The sequence below is a fragment of the Cryptomeria japonica genome, chromosome 10 (assembly GCF_030272615.1).
Source record: "Cryptomeria japonica chromosome 10, Sugi_1.0, whole genome shotgun sequence".
In the NCBI taxonomy this organism is placed as follows: domain Eukaryota; kingdom Viridiplantae; phylum Streptophyta; class Pinopsida; order Cupressales; family Cupressaceae; genus Cryptomeria; species Cryptomeria japonica.
In genome coordinates, this window is record NC_081414.1 from 654,386,688 (window position 1) to 654,408,998 (window position 22,311).

Here is a 22,311-nt window from a genome sequence, read left to right on the forward strand (position 1 = left end):
ATGAAGAGAATGTTGAACCTAATATAGATCCTACACCTCAGAAAATAGAATCAAAGACAGGTACTAAACATGGAGAAGGGATAATAGCATCTATGACGGGAACACCTCATTATAATATTTTCAGAATTAGAGGAGTTTTGAATGGGCAGTGTGTGGTTGTCATGCTTGATAGTGGTTCTACTAATAACTTTATAGATGCAGCTCTTGTGGAAAAACGGGGGTTGCAAACTGAAAAACATGAAGGTTTTGATGTTAAAGTAGCAGGTGGAACTAATCTGTCCAGTACTCATAAAGTTCCTAAATTGAGTATTTCTCTTGGCAATTATACTGTTACTAATGATTTTTATGTGATTGTTTTGGCTGAAACAAATGTTGTTTTGGGCATTCAATGGATGGAAACATTAGGTGAGTACACACAAAGCTTTAAAAGATTGGAATTTTCTTTTAAGATTGATGATAAGAAAGTAGTGCTTTGTGGTATGTCTAATGATGGTCCTAGGATCGTTAGTGCTAGAAGAATGGAGGCTATATTCAGACATGGAGATGTGGCATGGTCAGCACAATGTTTAATTTCTAACAAGGTACCAGGATTTGAATCAAAATCTTATCAAGATGATTTGTTAAAAGTATTAGATTCACATCGTGTGGTTTTCAGTGATATTCCTCCAGGAGTTACACCTGACAGAGGATTTGAACACACCATTGAACTAGTAGAAGGTGCCCAACTAGTTATTACAACTTCTTACAAACATCCTAAAACATTCAAGGATGAGATAGAAAAGGTGATTAAAGAATTGTTGGATATGGGGCATATCAGGCCTAGTTCTAGCCCTTTTGCATCGTCAGTAGTACTGGTCGAAAGGAAAGATGAAACTCTCCGTATGTGTATTGATTATCGGGTTCTCAACAAAAATACAATCAAAAATAGGTATCCAATTCCTCGTATTGATGAGTTGTTAGATGAATTACATAGTGTTGTTTACTTTTCTAAAATTGATTTCAGATCGAGATATCATCAGATTAAGCTGAGAGATCAAGATATTCATAAAACAACTTTTCGCTGTCATTATGGTCATTATGAATTTTTGGTTATGCCATTTGGTTTAACAAATGCTCCGGCAACATTTCAGTCTTGTATGAATCATATCTTTAGCAAACAGCTGAGGAAATTTTTGCTGGTTTTCTTTGATGATATATTAATTTACAGTAAAACCCGGGATGATCACCTAAAACACATTGACATAGTTATTAGTATTATGGAATCTCAATTGCTTTATGCAAAGGCTTCTAAATGTGAATTTGGAATGACATAAATTTTGTATTTAGGGCATATGATCGGTGCTACAGGGGTATAGGTTCATCAGGAAAAGATAAGAGCCATTTTGGATTGGTCACCACCATAGAATCTTACTGAGTTAAGAGGATTCTTTGGTTTATGCAGCTATTACAGGCGGTTTGTAAGAGGGTTTTCATATCTTGGGGCACCATTGACAGATCTTACCAAAAAGGGGGCATTCCGATGGACTGAAGAAGCACAATCAGTTTTTGAGAAACTTAAAGAGGTAATGAGTTCTTGCTCAGTACTTGCACTCCCTAATTTTAATCAACCTATTGTTTTGGAATGTGGCTTCCGGAGACGGAATAGGAGCAGTTTTAATGCAAAATAAACATCCTATAGATTATGAAAGCAGGAAACTTAGTAACCTTGAGAAATTATATTCCATTTATGACAAGGAAATGTTGGCGATCATGCATGCAGTAACAAAATTTAGGCAATACTTGGTTGGTAGCAAATTTGTAGTAAGAGCTGACCATAACAGTTTGAGATATTTCTTGGGACAAAAAGATTTAAATGACAGGTAGTAGAAATGGATAAGTAAGATCCAAGCCTATGATTTTGAAATTGAATATGTGAAGGGTAAAACCAATGTTGTTGCAGATGCCTTATCTAGGAAGCCGGAAATAAATGCATTATCTGTAATAACAACAGATTGGATATATCTATTGTTGGCTGAATACTCTAAGGATTCTTTTGCATGTGATTTGCTAGATGGGAATGTACAGGATGACAAATATAAGGTTGTAAATGATGTTGTCTATTACAAGGACAAAATTTACTTGGTACCTGGTTCAAAGCTGAAGGAGAGAATCCTCCAATCAGTGCATGATATTCCTTTAGCAGGGCATCCCAGATACTTTAAAACTTATCGACAGATAAGAGAAAGGTTCACATGGAAAGGATTAAAAAACGATGTCCTTCGTTATGTCAAGGAATGCACCACTTGCCAGCAAAATAAAGCAGAGCATACTTATCTTGCAGGTTTGTTACAGCCACTGCCAATACCTAAACATAAATGGGAAAGTATATCTATGGATTTTATTACGGGTTTACCTAGGTCCCAAGGTAAAGATTGTATTTTTGTTGTGGTTGATAGATTGACTAAATTTGCACATTTCTTTTCTATCACTACTGGATTTACAGTTGTTCAGATTGCAAATCTATTCTTTAGAGACATATTTTGTTTACATGGATTACCGACGAATATAATCAGTGATCGAGATTGCAGATTCTTGAGTATATTTTTGGAGGAACTTTTTAGATTGACAGGAACAGAGTTGAATCACAGTACTAGTTATCATCCACAAACAAAAGGACATACATAAATAGTGAACAAATGGATAGGAGGTTATCTTTGTAACTATGTGGCAGGACATCAGAAAGCTTGGGTTTGTTGGTTGTATTTGGGTGAATATTGCTATAACACTACATTTCATATGTCAATTGGTATGACTCCTTTCAGGGCATTATATGGTTATGATGCACTCTCTTTCCTTCATCTTGCTTTTGATCAGAGTAACGTTCCCAAATCTTGTGATTTGCTTCAGGATTGTCAGGATATTTTGAAAGCACTTAAGGAGAATTTGCAATGTGCACAGAATCAACAGAAAATTTATGCTGATAAAAGATGAGTCAAGCGACATTTTGAAGTTGGTGATCTGGTATATCTAAGGTTACAGCCCTACCGACAATCATCTCTTAAGCGTAGTGGTGTTGAAAAGTTAAAGCCTCGGTTTTATGGACCATATCCGGTTGTTCGGAAACTTGGCACAGTAGCTGACGAATTGGATTTACCAGCAACTAGCAGGATACACAATGTGTTTCTCGTATCTTTTCTCAAAAAGGCTTTGGGACAGCAACTGACAGTGTCATAGGAACTACCTCCCATGAATGATGAAGGCAAATTGGAAATGATTCTTGAAGTGATTTTAGAATCTCGGGACAGGCACTTGCGGAATCGGACTATCCGAGAATATCTAATTAAGTGGAGGGATTTGCCTTTAGATGATGCTACATGGGAAAATGAGCATATTCTCTAGCATTCTAACTTACAGTTGCTTGTGGGCAACCAACAAGCGGCAGGGGAGTCTGTAATATCCCCTAATAAATTCTAAGTCAAAATCATATTAATATATTAATTCTTTTATATTAGTTCCCAATTCACTAATATAAATTAATTAATTAATAAATGTCTATTGTAATATTAATTATATAAGATAATTAATAAAGGTTTATATGATTCGATGGTTAAGATTATTTAAGAGAATTGGTTCGATTCAGTTGAGGAACCACCACCTCGGGAACAGATTTAATAAGGAAGAGACTTGGCAAATGGGGGTGAAGAAGATTGGAATTATTTGTGTAACAAGATACGTACAAAAGCAAACCTCCTTTCGTCAGTTGTCGGCTGACCTACTGGACGCAGTTTGGAAGTGGAGTCGTGTTTGGTATAAGCAAAGGTGGCGTGAGTCTCAGTTCAGGAGTAGAGCCTTGTTCAATATAAATAGTGGTGGCATGAGTTTCAGACTTGGAAACACTCCTTTGGCACGTGACAGGAATACGAACTCCAGACGCAGGCGAAAGTCGGCACGTCAAACCTTTTCCTCCGTGGCTCTAAAACCCGATATTGGGATATAGTGCGTGGGTATTTCTACTGCTGTATGAGTTCGTAGTCATCGTGCAGTGTTTTCAGAAGGGACATTAAACACGCAGTAAACAATGATAGTACCGCGATCCAGTTTTATCCATCGAGTATTCCGCGGGACAAAGTTCAGGATGTAACACATGCAGTTATAGATGTTACTTCTGTTAGAGTAAAGTAATTAATTAACTTTGCTCTCCTCTTAAGATTTCTCTTTATGCATACATTAGTCATTTAATAATTAATATTTAATTATTAAATGCTCACACCTTAGGGTTAGGTTTTCCTTTTGGTGTTGATCTCCTTTATAAGGATTGATCTCTTGTATTATTCATATTCTTGATTTATTTTTCTCTGATAATACATCTTTTTTCTTTGTCAGAGCCAAAACCCTTGTATTCGTTCTCTCTCTTTCTCTGTGACAGGTTTCTTGCATGCAGGTTTCTTTTGGGTTTTGTGGATTTGTATTTCTCAAATCCTACATGGTATCAGAGCTCCAGACTTGCTGCTTCCTGTTCGTCTTCTAAAGAATTTGGAGCTACGAGGGTTAGATCTGATTTTCCGGTTTTGGTTGCATCAGATCTGTGTGTCTTCTGTTTTTTTATTTTGGAATAGGGGTATTTTTTTTTCGGTGCACTTTGAGCCCAAACGGACCTCACCGTTGAGCTCGTAGCGCCCAAAAACCCCTATTTCCATATAAAATTCGTCCGATTTGGATACAGTTGCACCAGGAGGCAAATTTTTTTTGGCCCCAAGGCCGTACGGCCCTAGGGCACGACAACCGAGGCGAAATTTTCAAAAAAATCAAAAAAAAAATAACAAAAAAACCCCACGGTTTTTTAAAACCGGGCGCAGCGCTTTTTTAAGGCCAGCACCACCGGTGCATAGCCCGGCGGCCACCGCCGCCGGTGGTAACCACCGGCCGCGGCCCGGTCCCCACTGCCGCGCCACCGGCGAAAACCGCCGCCACCCGCGCCGCCTGCACCCCGCCGGATCCAGCTGCGCCGCCCCTGCGCTGCCTCCGCGATGCCAGTCCCCCCTGCGCCAGCTCCTGGTCACCCAGAGGACCAGGGGCCTATTTTTTTTAGCCCTTGAGGGCTATAAGAGCTTATTTGGGCCCTTTTGGAGCAGTTTTACTAAATCGGGTATAACTCGGGCATTTTAGCTCGGATTTTTGAATGAAAATAGGCGTTGGAAAGCTGGTTCCGAGCCCGATCTAAAAGATGAAGATCTTTTTTTCTGATTTTTCCGTTTTGTAGTGTTTTTTGCCAGTCGAAGTCAGAACAAGTTTTTTGCACTCCAGGAGCCATATCTTTTGCATACGGACTCCGTTTTTCGAAAGCGAATAGGCGTCGGAAAGGTGGTTCTGTGCTCTTTCCAGATCTATCATGTATTTTTCCAGAATCTTCACCAGGTACATTTTATTCAGTACTTTGTGTTTTCACACATCTGTCACTTACTTATCTCTTGAGGATGATGTAGATCATGATCCACCATCTCCACCACCACCAGTTGCTCCGTCTTTGCCGAAGTGGGCCCGTGATACTGTTGATGCAGCTGGTTCTTTGGCAGGTGATCCTTCAGATACTCGTCGCACTCGTGCTTAGACATCTGGTTCTAGTCTTTTGAGTCATACCCTTTCAGATGATCCTCAAAAGTTTTCAGAGGCGACAGGACACCCAGAGTGGGATAGGGCCATGGATGAGGAGTATTCTTCTTTGATGAAGAATCATACTTGGGATCTTTGTCCTCTTCCTAAGGGAAGAAAGTTGGTTCGGTGCAAGTGGGTGTATCGTACCAAGTATGCTGCAGATGGTTCTATTGATAAGTATAAGGCCCGTCTTGTTGCGAAGGGGTTTTCTCAAGTAGAGGGTATTGACTACTCTGAGACCTTTGCTCCTGTCGCCAAGATGAATTCTATACGCCTGGTACTTTCACTTGCAGCTTCACAGGGATGGACAGTGTTTCAGATGGATGTGAAGAGTGCTTTCTTGCATGGAGACCTACATGAGGAGATCTATATGGAGCAGCCTCAGGGTTTTGTGCAGGACACTTCTTTGGTTTGCAGACTTCGACGTTCATTGTATGGTCTCAAACAAGCCCCCAGGGCTTGGTATGAGAAGATGGACTCCTTCTTGCTTTCCTCGCACTTCACACGCTGTCATTCCGATCACACAGTCTATATTCAGCGTCAGGAGGGTGATCTTTTGATTCTAGTGCTATATGTAGATGATCTCATCATTACAGGTTGCTCATCCTCCATGATTCAGAGTGTTCAGAGAGCTTTGATGGAGCAGTTTGAGATGACCGATCTTGGTCTCTTGCACTTCTTTCTGGGTCTACAGGTTATTCAGTCTTCGGATGGGATTTCCATTTTTCAGGAGAAGTATGCTCTTGATATGCTTCAGCGATTTGGCATGCTTGATTGCAAGTCTGCCCCCACTCCATTTCAGTCAGGTGTTGTTTTGTCTTCCACTTGCTCTACTCCTTCAGTAGACCCCACTTTATATAGGCAGTTGGTTGGCAGTCTGTTGTACCTGACACATTCTCGTCCTGATCTTTCCTTTGCGGTTGGCCTTGTCTCTCGGTTCTCCCATGATCCTCATGAGAGCCATTGGCAAGCAGCCAAACGTATTTTGAGATATATTCGGGGCACCACACATTATGGCATTCACTACTCTTCAGGATCCCCTCACATCATTGGCTTCACTGACTCCGATTGGGCTGGTGATGTCAATGATCGGAAGTCTACTTCTGGCTTCATTTTTTGCCTTGGTTCTGGTCCTATCACATGGTCTTGCAAGAAGCAATCTGCTATTGCATTATCATCTACAGAGGCTGAGTACCGTGCAGCAGTGTTAGCCAGTCAGGAGGTTTTATGGCTTCGGCAATCGATGACAGAGTTTGGGTTTCCTCCAGATTGTCCCACTATTCTTTGGTGTGACAACCAGAGTGCCATTCACATTTCTCGCAACCCAGTGGAGCATCAGCGGACAAAGCATATTGAAATCCACATGCACTTCATCAGACAGTTGATTCAGGATGGTTCTCTCATCTTGGAGTATATTCCTACAGAGGAGCAGGTTGCAGACATCTTCACTAAACCCTTGGCATCTCCGCGCTATCTTCAGTTGCGCTCAATGCTTGGGGTGAAGGAAGTTGTCCTTGGGGGGTCTCAGTGAGGCCTTCCTTCCTTCATGTTTTCTTTTCAGCATGATTCTTTATCTCTTTTTGGAGAGGAGTTTTTTCCCACTGGGTTTTCTCCTTTACTCCGCTTTATAGAGATTTTCTTGTATTTGGGTACCTCATCAGGCCTTGTTGCCGGGACCCTCTTTTGCATTGTAGTTCCTTTGCTTTTTTCTGCATTGTTTGTAGCTGCATTGTAGCTCATCTTAAGGGGGGGTGTTAGAGTAAAGTAATTAATTAACTTTGCTCTCCTCTTAAGATTTCTCTTTATGCATACATTAGTCATTTAATAATTAATATTTAATTATTAAATGCTCACACCTTAGGGTTAGGTTTTCCTTTTGGTGTTGATCTCCTTTATAAGGATTGATCTCTTGTATTATTCATATTCTTGATTTATTTTTCTCTGATAATACATCTTTTTTCTTTGTCAGAGCCAAAACCCTTGTATTCGTTCTCTCTCTTTCTCTGTGACAGGTTTCTTGCATGCAGGTTTCTTTTGGGTTTTGTGGATTTGTATTTCTCAAATCCTACAACTTCTACATTGTTACCGGTGAACATATGAGGAGTCTTCGGGAGGCTACAACAAGAAGTTTGGCATCACCAGTCGCTGCGAACTAACAAGTGCATCTTGAAAGAAAACCTTGACCTGCTTCCTGGTGTAACATTAAACCATTTGATTGTTGAATAATGTCAGTTCTTCTCTCAGATGATAAAAGCTATGTTTAACAGTAAGCCTGAATGTTAATTTGGGACTGCATATGTTGAATAATAATACTGATAAAAGATAGTCATCGACATGTCAATAATCCATTGGCTGTGTTGTATAACACGTCTCTGTTTAAATTTGGGTATATTCATCTATTTGCAATCAGTCTAGTTAAGGAACTTTACACATCGCCCCATTGCGAATGGGGACCCTCCCTTTTTCTTGCTTTCTAGGGTTTTTGTTAGGGCCTTGTGACCTTCCTGCTTCAGTATTGTCAAGTTTGTTAGTTTTGAATGGCCTGAGTTTTGAACATTATGAGTTAGTGTGTGCAAGCCATGGTTAGAATAAAGTCTAGACATCGTCATTGAAAGCCCAAAGGACGAAGATTGCAATTGATTTGAGCTAATTTGGACAACTTTCTATTTTTGGAAAGTTTTGCTTTTTTTGCTTTTTCCTATTTTTTTAGGAAGTTTCGTTTTTGGCATTTTGAGCACGATCCCCGAAATGGCCATTTTTAGAAAGTTTTTCCTTTTTTTTAGGGATGCTTGTTTTTTCTATTTTTGGAAAGGGGATCTAGGGTTTGCACTATTGGCTCTGAGATGCATTGAAATGATCAACAAAGTCCTCAAATCCAAGTTTTAACCCAAAAAGCCAATTTCCTAAATTTTAGGAATCTCGAGGAATTCAGTGAATGATTGAGGCATAGTTATCAAAATTCAAGGCGATTCAATAAAATTTGCACTAGTTATGAAAATTTCAAGTTTTTATCATGTGGTTCCTGAAATTGGCAGAGTCCATGGGTTGGTGCACAATCTTCACAAAGTCCGCCATGAGTTCTGGTGCAGTCCGCCCACTATGCATTGAGTGGTGCATGAAAAGAACAAAGTCCACCCTCATGGAAGGTAAGCATGGTCACGACCTTCTCAAAGTCTGCCCTACAAATGGTTGCAAAGTTAACATGATGGTACACAAACTCATGGAAGTCCGCCCTAGGTGATAAGTAATGGTGCATGGATCAAGCAAAGTCCGCTCAAGAGGATATCATTTGGTGCCTGAGTATCTCAAACTCCGCCCAAGAAGTGAGGGAAATAACAAGGTTGAAAGGTTCTCAAGTCTACCCAAGTCTGCCCTCCTTCAAATCAAGGTGCATGACATCAACGAAGTCCACCCTCCTTCAAATCAAGGTGCATGGCATCAATCAAGTCCGCCTAACCTGTAGGTCTATGGTGCCTAACTTCAGCAAAGTCCACCCTTCCCCTACAAGCTGAAGTACAACAAGCTGAGATGGTTCACAAGCTTCATAAAGCCCGACCTGCTGCAGATGAAAGGTTCTCAAAGATGACAAACTCCGCCCTCAAGCAATGAGCCATAAAGATGATGAAGTCCGCACTTGGTTGAATGTAAGGTGCATGAGGTTAATGAACTCCGCCCTCACCTTGGTTCTTGACTATCACAAAGTCCGCCTTGGGGTGTGAAGTAATAGCAAGAATGGTGCACAAATCTAACCAGTCCGCCCTTATATGGAAAAGATTGACAAAATCCACCTTGCTGTCAAGAAAATCTGCTAAAGGAAAGAAGAAAGTTTTTAGAAAGTTTCGAATTTGGAAGGAGAAAGAAAGATAGAGTCCGATTCATGAACTCAAACTTAAAGTAGAAACATTCTCAAGGAACTAAACTCAGACTTGATTCAAAATCAGAACTTTCCCATGTGACTGAGTTCAACTGAAAATGAAATTAGAAACCTTCTTAAGAGACTGAACTCAACAAAGAAACAAGACATGTCCAAGTTCGATGAATGAAGAGTGAATTAGAAACAAATTTTGAAGATCCTTTGTGTTTCTAATTATGAAATTTGAACTTCATACAAATGCCTTTCATTCTCTCATTTCATCATCTGAAGTTCGAATTTCAAGAACAAGTTGAGAGGCATTTGAGAGAAGTTTTGTGTAGGTTGAGAGTATTTTGAAGAATTTTCCGCAGATTGAAGTAATTTTGTAGGAGATTTTAAGTTTAATTCTGAGATCTCCAAAATTTTTCACAAGTTCACACGCAGATTGAAGGAGATTCTTGACTGTTTTGAAGAGCAAATCCACATATTTTCTGAAATTTTGAAGGTGATGGGTATTCAAGGCAGATTGGTTAAGTTTTTCAATCTAATTTTGATGAAGTTTTCATGGAAAATGGAGCTGGTTTTCACAACTTAGTTTATTTTTCAGACATTTCCCTATATCCAAATCTGATTTCAACATTCATTTCACAGGTTTTGGGGACTAAGTTATTAAGAGTAATCAATCACAAATTTCACTCCCAAACCTTTAAATCAGATTGAGTTTTCAAGGGTTTCTAAAATTTCTAAGTGTTCGCAGCTTGTTGAAAGCTAGAAATGTTGAGGAAGTGGAGAATCAGAGCACACCTTGCCATCAAACCTTCAAAATTCATGTTCAAAATGAGGATTCTAACTTAACTCTTTTGGTTTTGCAGGTTGTGGATGAGAGCTAAGGCGGGATCATCGCAGAAAACACAAATGGAGTTTCAAGCCAAATTCAAAATTGAAGACAAATCCACGAGAAAGGTTCGTCTGAGCATAAAGATGGCTGAAATTTGGCTAAGTATGGGAAGAGCTATTATGATGAAGGCCTAGAGGAATTCTTCTCCTAATTCAAGGCAGTTGAAAGAATCTCAAGGAATCAAGAAAGAAAAGTTCTCAGACTTGGTGAAAATATAAAAAAGAATTTCAGACTTCTTGGGGAATTTCATCTACAATCCCAGACCTATGGAAGCAATTAGGACAACTTCTTGAAGGATTTCATCTCCTGAAAGATTAAAGACAAGCTCCTAATCAGAATCAGATAGTGACAAGAAGAAACAAATTTCCATACTTAGATGATTTCTTTGCACAAATTGGAGAATTCAGGAGGATATCCAACGCGCTAAGGTGGCATCTCGTCATCTTCCAACCAATCAGATTGTTCCAAGTCAACATGTCCAGGCTCAATGAACCTGACTTATCCACATAAGCTTCTAGAGGGCACACTTCACAATGCAACAACCTTCTATTTTCATTGTTGGTTCATATTTAGCAAGAAGGACAGGGGTCTCCAAATGTAATTTTCTCATTGGTCGAGGGGTAGTTAGTTTTGGGAAACCCTAATTAGGGTTTTGAACTTTTAATTTGAGCCCTTGATCATTGTTTGATCTCGGTCATTCATAATTTCTTGACTACTATATAAGGTTGCCTCCTCTCATTTGGAGAGTGTGTGAGGTTTTTTGAAATATTGTTGCAATAAGGTCATTTCCAGATAATACATTACTTGTGTGCTTTCTTTGAAGGCCTTGTAATCTCTTTTATTTGAATGATTAGCGAGGTTTTTAGTTTCCTCAACATAGTAGTTAGAATTTATTTCATGTTGTTAGATGAATGAAAGATCTTATAAGTATTGGTTTATGGTGTATCTTCGCTCATACTTTTGGTAAATGGATGATTTTCATTCATTGTGCAAAGTTAGTCTGAGCTTTCCTTTGTGCACATTTAACTTCCAAATCATAAGAACGTCCTTTGAAGATTGCACCCACTTTGTGTAGTTGTGGTGAATGAGGCAAAGCAAAGTGTGGTTTATTGAGGTCATCAAATCAATACCATCTCTGGAATTCGTAGGATTAGAGTAGAATTATCAACCCTTATCTCTTTTTCCTTTTTTTTGAAGTCTTAAATCCTAAAAATGCCCAAAAGACACAGAGAGAGAGCTTTAATTGACTAATCCATCTAAATCCCAAAGTTGTTGACAATTCGTCCAAGCGTAAGTCCCTTTGTGTATTACCAGCAAATCACAATGCCCATTGAGCTTATCCACAAGTCAAGACTTGACTAAAGAAACCTTGGAATCACCATATGATCTTCTAGCAATCTTAGCATAAGCGGTGATTTTTCAGGAGAGGATAAATTATCTTTGGGTACTTTATTCTAATGTTTGGTAGATGGTAAAACAGACACCAAGATGATGTAAAAATGAATTCATAGATGCCAAAAAGAAGATCCCTCCTGTTGATTTATTGCTCTCCAACCCTAATCGTACCATTTAGGGTTCTCATGCCTTTATTTTAATGACATTAATTTAATAATTATTCCCCTAGCAAGTTCACCCAACTTGAGGGTCTAATTTGTCATTGAGATTGCCCATCTTTTAAAACAAAATTATGCCTAGGGAGGTGTGCCATGGGGTGCCTTTTTATTATTTTAATTCAACTTTGTACTTTACTTTATAAAGTTAGTTTAATTAATCTTTTTTCTATTTTTAGAAAAAGGGACTTTATAGTAAAATAACATTATATTATCAAATAATAACACTTCCTAGCGCCAAAGTGTCAAGTATAGGACCCCACATGCCAACACTGTCATCTCCTATCCATCGAATTCACATGCGGAGATGGATAACATGCGAATCTCTATAACTGAGTGATCAACTAGGAAAGAGGGGACATTACATATTTACAATGGTGAATCCCTCCTTTTATAAATTTTTGAATGAGATATTTGCTGCTTCCAGCCATGTGAAGATGGTTTGAAATACCAAGCACATCAACATCAACTTGATATGACCTGACAAAATTGATGACATATTGGCTAGCTTTATGTACAAGACATTCGGCATGCCATCTTGGCAAGGGAGAACTTGTAAAGGAGTGATTTTGAGAGGAAAGTGGTTGTCGATCTTGGTGTTTTGGGGAGTAATCTGGTATAAATGTACAAATCATCAGTAGAAGGGGTACAAGCTTCCAGGTGGTCTTCATGGTGCACTTGCAGGCAGATCTTTCTTTAAAGAGAATTAAATTGCAAATCCATGTAGTGAAGACTTTGATGAGGATGGCCTGCAGATTGGTGATGATAGAGGAGAAATAAATTCTCATTCTGTTGAGTCTTACCAACTTAGTATGTTGTAGATCACTTTCCACTAGTGACTGAATTTTAACTTCTCACTGAAAGCTAAGTTCTTGGAGGGATCATTTGTGAATTGGATTGCAGCTTTCAAACTCCAGCACCTTTAGCATTTCTTTAGTCAGTATTTGAGGAATAGGGCTGGAGTAAATAATGGTCAATAACACTTTGAATTTGCTTTAGGAGTAGTAATTTTGAAAGAGGTGTTAAGGTATTATGGAGGGACATGTTCAGGGCAAGGGGTTTATAGGGGACAAAGTGATGGGTGTTGTTCCTAGGTAATAGGAAAATATTAGAGACCGAGGGAGGTTTGGGGAATGGGAGGTATGGGTGTGTTGTGCAATTTCAGGCTTATCATGCGATAAAATTCTAGGATGTTGGATGTGGGATTGCTAGGTGTAAATCTAGGGGAGTATGTGAATATTATCATTATTAGGCATGTTTCAAACTTATTATTATCTTATTATTGAGGGGTGTCTTATTTTAGGGCTCTTAGCGTTCCTAATGGAATTGTAGCCTTTTCTCTATAGGTTTGGTGTCACTATTTCTAAGGCTCCAAGTGTTGATCCTGGTGAGTAGATCTGCAAGATTGTTAATAGACCTAGGAATGTGTATATCCATTAAAAGATAATAAGCTTCTGCATATAGAATTTGCCATAGGACCTATCTACAATTGATACACTATAGTTGTATCATGCCTTTTTTGAAGGTGCTGAGAATAATTTTGGAGTCATCCTTAGTTTGAGCAAGTAGTGCCTTAAACCAAGGGCAAATTTTATACAAACATCTCATACAATAAGTTCAACAAAATTATTTTTCTAGCAACATATATGTTAATGGAAAGAGAGGACATCTTGTCCTTTCTTGTCTCTAAAGAATGCTTCAACACTAGAAACAAAATTGTTATGCTGCGATAACTTGTTTGATAAATATTGCCAAATCTTTTTAAAACACGTTTGGAACCATGACCAAATCTTTTCAAAACATGTTTGGAGCCACGAAGGGATAATCTCTTCAAAATGCATTATGAATGTTTCTATTCATCATATGATTGTTCATACATGGTTTATGAAAATGTGTCTGTGGAGTATAACTTCACATCCTCCCATCCAAAGATACCAGCGAAAAGTCACAATTAACTTTACTTATCACAGCATGTCTTTTTCTGAATACAAAGTTATCTTCAGTTCCTTGTAAAAAGTAACTAACTTTACCTTTACTGCATCTTTTATATATGTATAACCCTCACACTAAGGTGTGCTTCTGTAACACTGGCTTGATCATATCAAGACGTATTGTGAATTACCTTTAGAACACACAAAGAATTGAATAGTTTACATTCTAAAAGTTAACTCTTATTGATGCATTTCTAAGATACTAAAGAACTCTTTTGACAATAGTGCTCAAAAGACATGCAATTAATCTCAAGAAATTGTGATCCACCACATCTATCATGCCATCTTGAGTTTTTCAAAAAGTGGTTCTGATATCTTTTTATCCAGACCTATCCTTTTTTGCTCTTTTTAACAATTAAGAGGTAGAAAAATACAGAGAGAACTAGAGCGAATGATTTGGCTAAGGGTCAGAGTTAGTATGTTTTAAATTTTCTGTAAGTGTACTTTGAATTTAATTTTCTTAGAAGTTAAATTTTAAACATAACAAGGGTTTTTCTTTTAAACTATACCCAAATTTGGGTTTAGGTTAAAAACACAAGGCTTCCCATGATGGAATGTATTACTATTGTAGGGCAAGCTCTTTGTTTTCAACATAAACCATTTTAGGTGAAAGTAAAACAGTTGCAATTTACCTATGCAATGTCTAATTTTATATCTATGCACTATATTTGATATGAACCAGAAAAATTAGTTTCCTGTTTTATTTTTAAAAATAGTAAACTGTCGTTTAGTTCCCAAATTTTTGCTGAGTTTTCCTTGTTTAAAGCCTGAGCAATCGAATTCCATTTATCTTCTACCATGCTGTGTGAATGCCTTGTAAATGGAATGGTACTATATTTTGACTCTCTTTTTTTTCATTGTTTTTGACTTGCTCTGTCGTTACTTTACAGGATATTGGGGCTTATACCTTGCTAGTGTCAACGTAGGTTATCATCTCTATTTCCTCAAAAAACCTATCAGTGCTAGAATTGTCTGTGTTGATGACCAGTCAAGACTACTTATTGAAGTGTGGCTCCTCTGTGGTTTATTTTGGTATGTTGTGCACATCCAAAGATGGGGACATAGTCACATATCAAATAGATGTGTTAATACTTAACGCTGAATGAGAATATATGCTTTAAAACTATTAACTTTCGTTCATTAACACCAAAGATATACTGAATCTCTAATTATGCATCTCAAATAAACAGGGGATTGACAATCCTCTTCGATCAATTTGTGGAGAAAATTTCACGTCGCATGGTAACATATCTCAACTAATTTCATTTGATTACATATAATTGTGAAAAATTGCATTTTAGTAGGCAATTACTCATCATTTTGATAAGTTAGGTATAGATATATTGATTCACTATTATGTCTTTGCTCTTTTTATATTTACCTGGTCTATCTTATGTGAATGTTCACCATACCCTTAATTGTTTTGGAACTACTCAAAACATGAAATAAAGACTGAAATTTCACGTGCTGCAATGCAGTGCAATTTCACATACACATCGTTTGTTTTGGCAGTAAATGCTGAGGTACTCTTATTCCTAATACCTTTTAACAAGCTAGCAGTTAATACTTATTTCATTAATAAAGATAGCATGTTGTGATTTATAATCAACTGTAGGAAGTTGTAGTTCACTCTTTCAACTTCAAAGTTTTAATTAATGCCTGATTTGATGCTATTTTTTGTGAAAAGAATTTTCCTTGTCACTTTAGTACCATTTGTAGTGGTTTCTGGTGTGTTGGTCTTGTACCAACATATTCATTACATTTTCAGAATGATACACTTAGAGGAAACTTAGATAAAGGTTAAACTACTAAATATTTGTATTTTGCCAAAAAGTTATGCTAGCATTTTAATTTGTTTGTTGCTAGACAACACAATATTGATCAGCACATGTCAGCTAGGGCATGTCAAAGCAAATTTGATGTTTTGGTGAAACTAAAAATGAGTTGTAGAGTTCGTAAGAATTTACAGCAAAAATATTATTGGTCAAAAATAGGAGCTTTACATCTAGAATCACGGGAGTGGATGTCTTTCAACAAAACATGAGCAAATTTTTACAACGCTTTAAATAGAAAATTGCGGTTAGCAAGGTCGCATGGTAGATGCAGTTGTAAAGACTAGGAGCATGCAGCTAGGGCATGCCAAAGCTAGTTTTTTTTTTTTGAAATTATGCAAACAACGCATTTTGTGACAAGCTGTGCGACTAAGGCTTTATTAATGCTTGACTAGGGTATGAATTTTTTCGGTTTTGTGGGTTTTTAAATTTATACTTTCAACTTCAACAAAATAAATAAAATCAATGTTCTTTCTTTCTAGAGAATTCCACAAGGCTTTATCGTAGTTTTGGATTTTTTTTAGTTGTTTGGGTTATGTAATTTTAGCTTCGAGACTCTAGGTGTAGTTTGATTTGGGCATGTGTTAGGTAATGGAGAATTTTCTAGTCCTTTCTAAGATGCTTTGTGATAGAATTAGACCACAAATGTTAGGTCGTACTCTTCTAAAGCGACCCTTGAGGATGCCCAAAATTGATACTCAAAAAAATGTAAATGGAATCATGAAAACAATAAATGGATTGTTGATGGTAAGATTTAAAAAAAAATGATGTGCAAGGTGGGATTGATGAAATTGAGAATTGGGTATTGATTGTTTGGTTTCTTCTATTTTGTCCTTTAGTGGTCGCTTTCAAAGAGTGGACGAGGATGTTTTGGCACACAAAAGGTGAGTTTATGATCTCTTTTTATGCAAATGGATACTTTTTGATATTCTTTGCCTCAACAAAAGACAGATAATTCATCTTCCAAAGGGGGCCATGGTTTTTGGAAGGGCATCCTTTGTATGAAACCTTGGTACCCAATGTTTAAGGCAGATGACAAAGTTCTTTTTGTGGCTTCAGTGTGGGTGATGCTGTTTGGGCTCCTTGCAAAATACTGGAATACCATAGTCTTCCTTAAGATCATTAACACTCTTTGCATATACATGACAGCGATAGACTCCTAATTATAGTTGGAACAAATGATGTATGTGTGCATTCATGTGTTGATGGATCTTAGTAAACCTTTGCAAACCAAAATTTCTCTTCACTTTGGAGTAGGATCATTGAGATTAGGTGGTGGATTATGAAAATATCCCCTTTTGTTGTTGGCTTTGTCATGAGTATGGGCACTTGTTGAAAGATTGTCCTCTTAGAGCCCCAAAGCCTCGAGTAGAAGGGAAACCGCATGATGATTTTATTATTCCAAATAAAAAGAAAACAGCATGAAAACCTGTTCATGACAACATTGATGCCAGCAATAGTAATAGGGTTGTCAGCCTCAAACAAGAAAATGATGATAAAGTTAATAAGGACATCATTGAGTCCCAAATTCCAAAGACAAATGAACACACAAAACACAATAGTTGTTCAACCTACGATGGAAGAGTAGAACCAACTTTCAAATTTTCACGCTCCACCTAAGCAAGATGGAGCTTTCTTTACAATGAAAAGTTATCTTTATAAAACTAAGTTTCAAGAACAGTTTGAGAATCAGAATTAATGAGTAGGTGACACTAAGAGGAAGGAACAACTATTGATGTTGATCGCTAATCCTATGGAGTAATTACAAGCAGATTTATTTCTAGTTATAGCTCAAGAAAAAAAGCAAAAAATTGATTATGGACACAAATATTGAGGCTGCATAAATCAAATCAGACCAACCTCTAGAAAGAGGGCTAGAAATTGACTAATATAAGTATAGTCAAGGATTTGTCCCTAATCTTCACTCAGTTGTCCTAGTGAAGGTGATCACATGGAACATATGGGGTGTTGGGACTCAATCTTGTCATCCCCTTTTCACGATCCCTAAAAAATAATCAATTTGAGAATAATTCTTAAGGGTCATCATGTTGTTGAGATAATTTACCCAATATTGAAAATCTAAAATCTGATTTGTGTGTTTGTTGTTGGGTTGAATGTTTTTGGGCTTCCATTTTTTGTTAGTCCTCTTTGCCCTTATCATTCCCCTTTTCTCGATTCCCAATGCCCGACCCTTTGAAAATTCTACGTGTTTCGAGTTTCAGTGGTTGGACTTCTATCTTTCGGTTTAACTGCTTTTATTATGAGTTAGACGATCTTCTCGATCCTTCAAGCCCAACATTAATTTTCCTCCATTTATTTTGTCTTTCAGGTGTCAAGTTTTCAATGTTTCGTTTATCTTATTTTTCTTTTAGCATGAAGTATGGCATGGGCTCGAAGCCCGACACTCGACGATGGGGAATCTTCATGGTTGGGCATGCTCTCCTTCTAGGCTTTTCAGTAGGTGGTGTGTGGTAGGGCGAAGGCTGATGGCCAACTGACAAATGATTCTGTGGGGTGTTGGTGTTGTGAGGTTTCTTCTTGGCCCACTTGTTTCACTATTTTGGAATAAGCGTTAGGTTCGAAGGTTGTTTCCTAACAGCCCAATGGGCGATTTTCTTGGCGAATTTTCGCGATTGCTCCTCCTTGTTTTGCAGACTGACTATTTAGCATAGATGTCAAGTCTGAAGGTCAATGGTTGATATAGTTTGGCCAATTTGGGGTGGGAGCAAATTTAATGATTCTCTCCCTAGCAAAGCTATACGAGCAAGCCCAATATCCTGCCAATATGCCCTAATTGAGTTTATAGTGCTCAAAATGTGTTTTTATTCAACAACAAATCACTCCACGTACCTGCATTTTTGGTGCCGCTTCTTCCATATATCAGAATTAAATGCAGATGCTAGCCTTCAATCAGAGGCATTCATTTTGGGTAGGAATCATTGTGGGCTATGAATTTGAAAGTTCTATTGTATGTCAGTTTAGGCTTTTGCCCTTTGGCAGGTTTAAAAGATTATTTTTGCTCAAGTTGAAAGATGTTGGTTAGTTATAGTTTCTTCAGACACTTGGAAGTGTTGCAGGGCATCCATTCATGCCACAGTCCAGTTTGCTGATGTACAAGCTTGTGGGAAAGAATAATGGTATTGTTATGGGATTTTGCTGCAGCATGTCTCCAAGATGCTTAGCATGTATTTAGGAAAATTTCTTGGTCCCATCCATGTATTATTCCTTGCCACATTTGCTAATATGAATGTAATTTTGAGTTAGATGAATATGACAATATTCGTAAAACATTTCAAGCCTTGTAACAATCTTCTCATTTTTATGTATGTATACATGTAGTTGTGTTTGGATTACTAAGTATGTTCTGCTGTAAATTTTTATATTTATTAATGAATGAAATGCATAGTTGCACTTTCATCTTTCCTGGTTTGTCTTCCTCTTAGTATTCTGACTTTTCTGTCTGATAGACAGGCACTGGCCTGAAAACATTCACCAATATCACATCTGTAGATCAAAAACATTTAAAACTATTGTTAGTTTAGGTGATCCTCTTTGTGTATTCATGACTATCAATAAAACCAGGGAATTAATATTGAGTGAATAGTCAACATATATATTTCATGTATGTTATGAATGCACCGTTTTATCAGCTATATAGGGGTTAGTGAGACAACCATTTCTCCTTAGTCTAGTGACAGTCTTTGGGTCTTGTTGTGACTTTTTTCACACATCGCCCCATTGCAAATGGGGACCCTCTCCTTTCCTGCTTTCTAGGGTTTTTGTTAGTACCCGTGGCCTTCCGCTTCAGTTTTGCCAAGCCTTGCTCAGTTTTGAACGGTTCGAGTCCTAGAGATTGAAAGTTAGTTTTTTTAAGACAAGTGGTAACAGAGTCTCGATATCGTCAAAGTGCCTAGAAAGGCCAAAGGACGAAGATCGCAATTGATTTGGACAAATTTGAACAACTTTCTTTTTTTAGAAAGTTCGCTTTTTCCTATTTTTTAGGAAGTTTCATTTTTGGCATTTTTAGCCCAATCCCCGATATGGCTATTTTTAGAAAGTTTTCCCTATTTTTTAGGGATGCTTGCTTTTTGCTTTTTCGGAGTGGGGACTTAGGGTTTGCATTGATACCATGGACTTGCTTTGAACGCGATCGAAAATTTTCAAGTTTTGACCTAAAAAGCTAAGTTCCTACATTTTAGGGGCCATGATGCTTCAGATGGTTTGCCTGAGTATGGATTTCAAATTTCAAGTTAATCTGGTTAAAATTGAAGAAATTGTGGAATTTTGAAATTTTCCAAATATTTTTCTAAGTCTGGCTAATGAATGATGTTGAGTGTTATGGCAGGTGATAAAAACTCCGCCCAAGGTGCTAATGATGGAGGTGTCTTCAAACCCCGCCATATGCAAGAGGTGGTCTTCCAAAAGTCTGCCCTCCTTAATGTCTTCAAAGTTCGCCTTCCCTAGAGTCTTCAAAGTCTGCCCTCATGATGGTGTTATGAAAGTTCGCCCTTGCTATGAAATATTCAAAGTCCGCCATGCTTGAGGTGTCTTCAAAGTCCGCCCTCCAAGCAAGCTGCCATGTCTCCAAAGTCCGCCCTTGGAGGTAGTCATGAAAGTCCGCCCTACTTGGAGAAGCCTAAAAGGTCTGCCCAAGCATCAAGTTGGAAGCTCAAAACTCCGCCCTACTCAAGAAGGATGATGAAGGTCGCTCAAAAATCCACCCTATACTTGGAAGTCAAGCAAAGTCAACAACAAGTTTGAAATTAAGTTTAAAATACGAGTGATGTCATCAAATCTTCATAGAGCTCAAACCGCTAACTGATTTAGAAAGTTTTAAAATAGAGATATTCGAAGATCAAGTTCGAAAATGCGCTGGGAAATCAAAATAGAAACTTGAGTTTTGTGAGAAATTTGAACCATGAATCAAAATTAGAAAGAGGATATTTGTAGATTGAGGCAATTTTTTTAGGCTGAGTTCCCAATTAGAAACCTTTTGGAAGATGCCAATCTATAGGCCTAGTTCGAATATGAAGTGGGAAAACAAATTAGAAAGCTGTAGAATAAGATTTTCGAACTTGAAGAGATGACAGTGCAACTCAAAATCAAACTGGAAACTTTCTCAAGGTTGAAATTGAATATAGAAACATGAATTGGAAGGATATTTGCGTGTTTCTAATTTCGAAAACCAACTTCATTACAAATACATTCTTTACTTCTTTATTCTCACACAAAGAAGTTCGAACTTTCTGAGCAAGCTAAGGAAAACACTGAGAATTATTTCGTAGATTGAAGGTCATTTCGAAGAAATTTTTTTAGATTAGAAGTATTGCAAGGTTATCTCTTGCAGGTTGGGCGAACTTCTAGAGGAATTTTGATTTATCAACTTCATTCTTGTCAAAGTATCTATAGATTGTTGGAGTTGAACTAGCTGGTAGAAGGCAGATTCGTCAATTTTGCCGAGTTTCTTAAAATTCCTTCTATCTTCTAGCCTTATTCTCATTCATTCGAAGGTAAAGTTGGTTTTAAAATGTAGATTTATTGTATTTTCTGAGTTTTCCATATTCGTTGGAAGTGATTTTTGTGGATTTATTCAAATTTTTAGTGAGAAAACATATTTTTTGACTAAATGGAACGAGAGTTTTAAAACCTGTTTTGGGATTGCAATCATAAATGTCCTTAGAGTGGAGAGTTTACATGTGAAAATTCCATTTTCTTGGCTAAGTATAAAAGTGAAGTAAAAGCTCCAAACACTTAACCATTCGCGACCTCGATTTTCTTTAATCAGAGTGCTGATTGCTAACTTAAGCTTCATGTTTATTTGCAGATTTTAGGCACGATGAAGTTCCAAGTAGACAAGGATGCTCCTCCTGAATCGAGAATGACCTCAAAATGGAAGAATATCAACGATATTAACCTCGAGCATATCAATCTGAGGGAGTTTTGATAGTTCTGATACTTAATGTAAGTACAGATCCAATAGCCAACAAGATGAGAGGGAGGGGGTGGGGAATCATACAAACTTAATCTTTCATAAAAACATCAAATTCAACCTCGGTAACATATACTTCAATAATATAACCAAAACTGCTAAACATGCAAACTCAAAAGCATATAAACATCATAAACCTCATAACACCAGATTTAACATGGAAACCCAAATAGGGAAAAACCACTGTGGGATTTCAGACCCACTAAGAAATATACTCTTCTAGAGTATGCTCGGTTAAAAGAAAATCCTGGTAAAGATTACAAACACATTGCTAGATGTGACCCAGTTTAGGGATTTCCCTCAGATCTGTTAGGATTTTCACTTTGTTAGAAGTGACTTTGTTAAAAGATTTCAAACACTCAATTAGAATGTCACCTTGCTAGAGGGTTTTACAAATAAGTCTGTTAAGTCCACTCAGTTCAGAGATTTTTTATCAATTTCACAAAATAATAGTAATAAAAATCTATCTGCAACTTCACATCTAAAATGCTAAAACAGATTCTTATT

General features: G+C 37.6%; 1 long non-coding RNA gene across 2 annotated transcripts in view; it reads left to right on the forward strand.

Annotated features, from left to right (window-relative positions):
• LOC131859626 (uncharacterized) overlaps positions 1 to 22,311 on the forward strand; it is a 103,586-nt gene that overhangs the window by 39,522 nt on the left and 41,753 nt on the right. For both annotated transcript variants that reach the window (XR_009359255.1, XR_009359254.1), the window contains exons 2-3: positions 14,874 to 15,225; positions 15,462 to 15,506. This is a non-coding gene — a long non-coding RNA (uncharacterized LOC131859626). The remainder of the gene's footprint in view (positions 1 to 14,873; positions 15,226 to 15,461; positions 15,507 to 22,311) is intronic.